This window comes from Propithecus coquereli, unplaced genomic scaffold (genome assembly GCF_000956105.1).
Source record: "Propithecus coquereli isolate 6110/MARCELLA unplaced genomic scaffold, Pcoq_1.0 Scaffold14, whole genome shotgun sequence".
NCBI classification, from domain to species: Eukaryota; Metazoa; Chordata; class Mammalia; order Primates; family Indriidae; genus Propithecus; species Propithecus coquereli.
Window position 1 is genome coordinate 2,645,948 of NW_012138302.1, and position 5,450 is coordinate 2,651,397.

A 5,450-nucleotide genomic window follows, 5' to 3' on the forward strand; every position below is an offset into this window, starting at 1 on the left:
CCAGAAGGGAGTGGGGCCCCATCTTCAATCTTCTTAAACGTAATAACTGTGAGCCTAGAATCTTGTATCCTGTAAAACCGAATTTCATGATTATTGGATAAATCAAATCTTTTCCAGACAATAAAACACTGAGAGAATTTGTCATGATCAGACCTGTCCTGCAGGAAATACTCAGAACTGCATTATACATGAATCATCACATTATATACCCATCAGTGGAAAATCACCCAAAAAATCTAAGGGTCAGAACTCTTAGAAAACAATAGCACAAGAGGGCATACAAAGCGATAAGGTTACTACCCAACACGATGAACAGAACAGCATCCCACATACCAATTCTCTCTCTCAATGTGAACCGTTTAAATGTGCCACTCAAAAGACATAGGCTGGCTGAATGGATGAAAAAACACAACCAAAGTATCTGCCGTCTCTAGGGAGCACATCTAAACCACAAGGATTCATGCTGGCTAAATGCGAAAGGATGGAAAAAAAATATTCCATGCACATAGAAACCCAAAGAGATCAGGTGTAGCCATGCTCATAGCAGATAAAATTGACTTTAAATCTACAATGATAAAGAAAGACAAAGATGGTCATTATATAATGGTAAGTGGAGCAATTCAACAAGAAGACATAAAAATCCTGAAAATTAATATATATATGAACCTAACACAGGAGCTCCAAGATACACAAAAGAAATTCCATTACAGCTAAGCAGGGAAATGAGTGGTAGCATCGTAATTGCCACTTCAACACCATGCTGTCAAAGCTGGAAAAATCATCAAAGCAGAAGATAAATAAAGAAACACTGGACTTAAGTGGGACCCTAAAACAAATGGACCCAACAGACATTTACAGAACACTCTACCTAAAACCTACCAAATATATATTCTTCTCATCAGCAGTTGGGACATTCTCCAACAGTGATCATATCTTAGGCCTCAGAACATGTCTCAACAAATCTTTAAAAATCGAAATCATAAGATGTATCTTCTCAGACCAGAGTGGAATATAAGTAGAAATAAATTCCAAGAGAAACACTCAATTCCACACAAAGTCATGGAACTTAAACAATGTGCTTCTGAATGATTGTTGGGTCAATAATGAAATTAAGATGGAAATCAAAAGATTCCCTGAACTGAATGATAAAGGGAACACAAGCTATAAAATCTATGGGATTCAGCAAAATGATTCCTCAGGATAAAACTCATAGGCTTAAAGGCCCACATGAAAAACACAGAGATCACAAATTAACAATCTAATATCACATCTCAAGGAACTAGAAAAGGCAGAGCAGACCAAAACCAAAGCCAACACAAGAAAACAAATAACAAAGGTCACAGCAGAACTAAATGTAATAGAAAACAGACAAACAAAAAATACAAAGGGTCAATCACCTTGCTCCTGTTAGAATGACCTTTATTAAAAATTGCAGAAACAATAGATGCTGGCACAGATACAAAGGGAAAGGAATGCTTATACACTGTTCGTGGGACTGCAAATTAGTACAAAGTCAACGGAAAGCAGTATGGAGATTTCTCAAAGAACTGAAAGTAGACCTACCATTTGATCCAGCAATCCCACTACTGGGTATCTACACAAAGAAAAAGGAGTCATTTTATCAAAAAGACACCTGCACCCAAATGTATATTACAGCACAATTCACAATTGCAAAGATGTGGAATAAACTGAAGTGCCCATCAATTCATGAGTGGATTAATAAAATGTGATATATGTATACCGTGGAGTACTACTCAGCCACAAAATAGGATGAATTGATGCATTTTGCAGCAATTTGGAAGGAATTGGAGATCACTGCCCTAAGAAAAGTAACTTAAGAATGGAAAAACAAACACCACATGTACTCTCTAATAAACTGGAACTAACCGATGGGCATCAACAGAAGCAAAAGTTATTGGAAATCAAGAGGGAGGGAGAAGGGAGGAGGGGAGTGGCAAAAACCTATTTAACATGTACAATGAACACTATTTGGGTGATGGGCACACTTATAACTGTGACTCAAGCGTTACAAATGTGATCCATGTACCAAAAACATTTGTACCTCTTTAATATTTTGAAATAAAAAATATAAAAATAAAGTTCTTCAAAATGAAAACCATAGCAGCAGAGATAAGAAATGAAAAAGATTTGCAGGATCATCTTAATATGTATTCCAAAAATCAGAACAAAGCTTGCAAGTGAAGAAAAGAAGAAGAAAGATAAACCTAAAAGTTGCATCCAGGAAGTCCAGATACAATCAACAGGATTTCCAGAAAAAGAAGCACTGCCTCAGATCTCATGGTCATCAGGAGGAAGGAGCTGGGAGCTGGTTTGTGGAAAGGGGAAGAGAAGGAAAAGCTGTGTGCCATCATGGGAGGGAGCTGGAGAGGTCAGACCCAGTCCTCAAAGTATTTGACCAAGAGCACCGTTGCACAAATCCAGGCACCACAGCCTTTTTGCTACAAAATCCAGAGAAATGCATTTTAAAACATCATTGATTCCCTCAGTGGTATAAAAATGACATCTTTATGTTTACTCATCTCTGAAAAAAATGTAGCTTTTCCTTCAGAATGTGGGCTATGAGTATCCTATAACTTTGTGGCTGACGGAAATTTCTGATGTGTGATATCACATTAAGCAGCTGTAGATATCTCCACGCTGTTCTTAGGCAGAATGTCTTCCAGGGCTGGCACCGTTCAACAAGTCAAAAGAATCCAAGGTTCAATACCCTGGCACCAGAGATAATGTGCAAAGAGAGTCAATGTCTGTGTTTTAGTTGGGTAATCATTTCTTTCATCTGTTATGCAAAAGATTGGTGGCTCAAACCCAACTAGGGACCCTGGGATTTGACTGATGTCAGCCCTTGCAAGATAAGCTTGTGATACACATTCCCTCTTAACTAGCCTCTCTCACTTTTCTTAAAGGTACATTGATAATTAATAATTATATAAATTTATAGGGTAAAGAATGACATTATAATTTAAAAATGTAATGTGGAATAGTTAAATCAAGCTAATTATATCCATCACCTCAAATGTTTAACATTTTTTATGGGGAGAACAATTGAAATTTATTCTTTTAAGTTTATCCTCGATACCTATATTTTTTAAGTTAGAAGGTTTATGATCAAAATCTTGTAAAACAGCTTCAGAAACTGTACATCAACATGGCACAGACTGTAGCCTACTTTCGTTTTTACTGCACGAAAATGATGCCTGAAACTCTTTAACTATGAAAACAGTTACCTAACTATTTTGCATATAACACAAAATCACTGTGTGCATAAGATTACTACTGCAATAATAGTAAAACAAATTTATTGGTCTTATACAACTTGAGATCAAATAAAAGGTACATTATCAAGTAGATTTGTCTTATTTTAAAAGCATAGGAAGGTCAATTTAAAATGCACTACCCCCATTTTCCAACACTGAGCTTAAAACAAATTAATGAAGAGGAGGGAAATGGAAAATTAAGATGAGAGATAACTTTTATTTTTTTTTACAGATGATCTCAGGATAGGCAAATGGCTTTCACTGATTTAAATGTGGAATAAATTATTATTTCAGGAAAAAATTAACAAAACATCTATGAAAAAGTATATGTCTCTACTTGAAAATATGCTGCTATTTACTCGCTGCCAAGGACAGTTTTATTTAAAATCTTGTTTCTATAATTAAATCCTAATTAGCCATCAAAAAAGGTTAATGCATATATAACCTTTCAAAGATGAACAAAAGCCACAAAAAAATTTATTCACAAGGCTTTAAGGATTATCTATTTCCAAATGCTCATTTCCAAAAGTAACTATAAGAATGTTAACGCGTCATGTCATCAAACAAAGCCATAAGTAGATGCATCATGTTGCAGAATTTTCCTGACATTTAGGATATTCTTGCCATGATAACATGCAATCCATGCATTTTCTACAGGGCTCTCTTGTGGCAATGAATCAAATTCTGGAAATACCATAAGTGAACTTAATAAAGGATATCATACAACATAAACAATCCATGCCTGCTGTAGACACTTGCAACCTTTCATTTTTGTTATGAAGCAGCACTAGAATAGTAAAACTGCTTGTTACTCAATCAGCCTTCACCATGACAGGAATTGGTTACTCCCGCACCACATTCTAAAACCTTGTCCATGTAAATAACTAACGTCAATATCAGGAGCTGTATAACTCAGAGCTGTGTACATCTGGTTTGAGATGAACAAATGCAGCATTAAGAAGCCACACAAAGGAGTGACATTGGTGCGTGGAAACAGGTGGATTCCCACAGAGGCAACACTCAGTCTCTCATATCCACATTGTCTTCATCACGATCATCCCCATTCACTGTGGACTCTCTTAGCAAATCACCAGTTCCCTTTTCTACAGAACATCCCTTTGTTGTAGGAAAACCTTCTTCTATTGGTGTCTGCTCTTTTTTCTCTTTCTAGCATTCATACCCCTGTTCCTCTTCATCCTAATCCTGAGTAACCTGTTCTACACTTTTATCACTCTGATTTTCTTTCCCAGTGCTTTTTCTTGTCTTTGCTCTTCTTCTCCTTGCTTGTTGATCATTCTCTGTCATCTCTACTTTCTTTGTCTTTATCTTTCTTCTTCTCCTTTTCATGTCTCCTAGGGGATGGTGAGCAGGACAATTTTCTTTAGGAGATGGAGGCTTTTTAGGAGATCTTGTTCCAATCCTGCTTCTTCATCCTCATCTCTCTCTGCTTGCACTTCTAGAATATCTAGCTGTGCTATTACTTTTTGGTGGTGTTTTGGAACGTTTCTTTTCTTTGTCTTCTTTCTTTTGTTTCTAGTTTTTGATGTGTTCTTTGACTTACTTCTCTTTCTGGAATGGGATCTTCTCTGTCTTGGATGCTTGGATTGTTGCCTATTCCTTGACTTAGAATGCGATCACCCTCTCAATCTGCTTCTTGACTGCCTGTGTCTAGAAGACAAAGAAGTCCTTCTCCTCCTGGAATGTGATCTTGACTTTGAATGCCTTTTTTTTTTCTTCTTTTTTATCTACCATGTTCCTACCTCTAGACCCCACAGATTCATGTCTATCCCAAATGCAAAATACATTCATCCCTCCCAACATTCTAAACTCTCAAGTATGACAGCATCAAAGTCAAAAAATGTCATGTACATCTCATCAACTCAAAAGTTCAAAATTTCATGTAAATCATCTACATCAAGTATACATGTGGTACATGAGGATATTTTTAAATTTGATCCCTGGCAAATTGCCCTTCATCTGTAGACCTGTGAAACTAAAGAAACGACATATCCTACTCTGAATGTGCAGTGCTGGGAGGAACAATTATAGAGATTCCAGTTTGAAAAGTGGGAAAATGGAAAGTACAAGGAAGTCACTGATCCAACACAGTTTTGAAAATGAGCTGGGCACAGTCCAGCAGGAGTTTCTTGATTACTATCAAAAGCCTGGACTGGC

The 5,450-nt window shown here is 36.7% G+C and overlaps 1 pseudogene; it reads right to left on the reverse strand.

Annotated features, from left to right (window-relative positions):
• Nucleotides 1-4,295: 4,295 nt before the first annotated feature.
• Nucleotides 4,296-5,450, reverse strand: part of LOC105806241 — a 5,353-nt pseudogene continuing 4,198 nt past the window's right edge.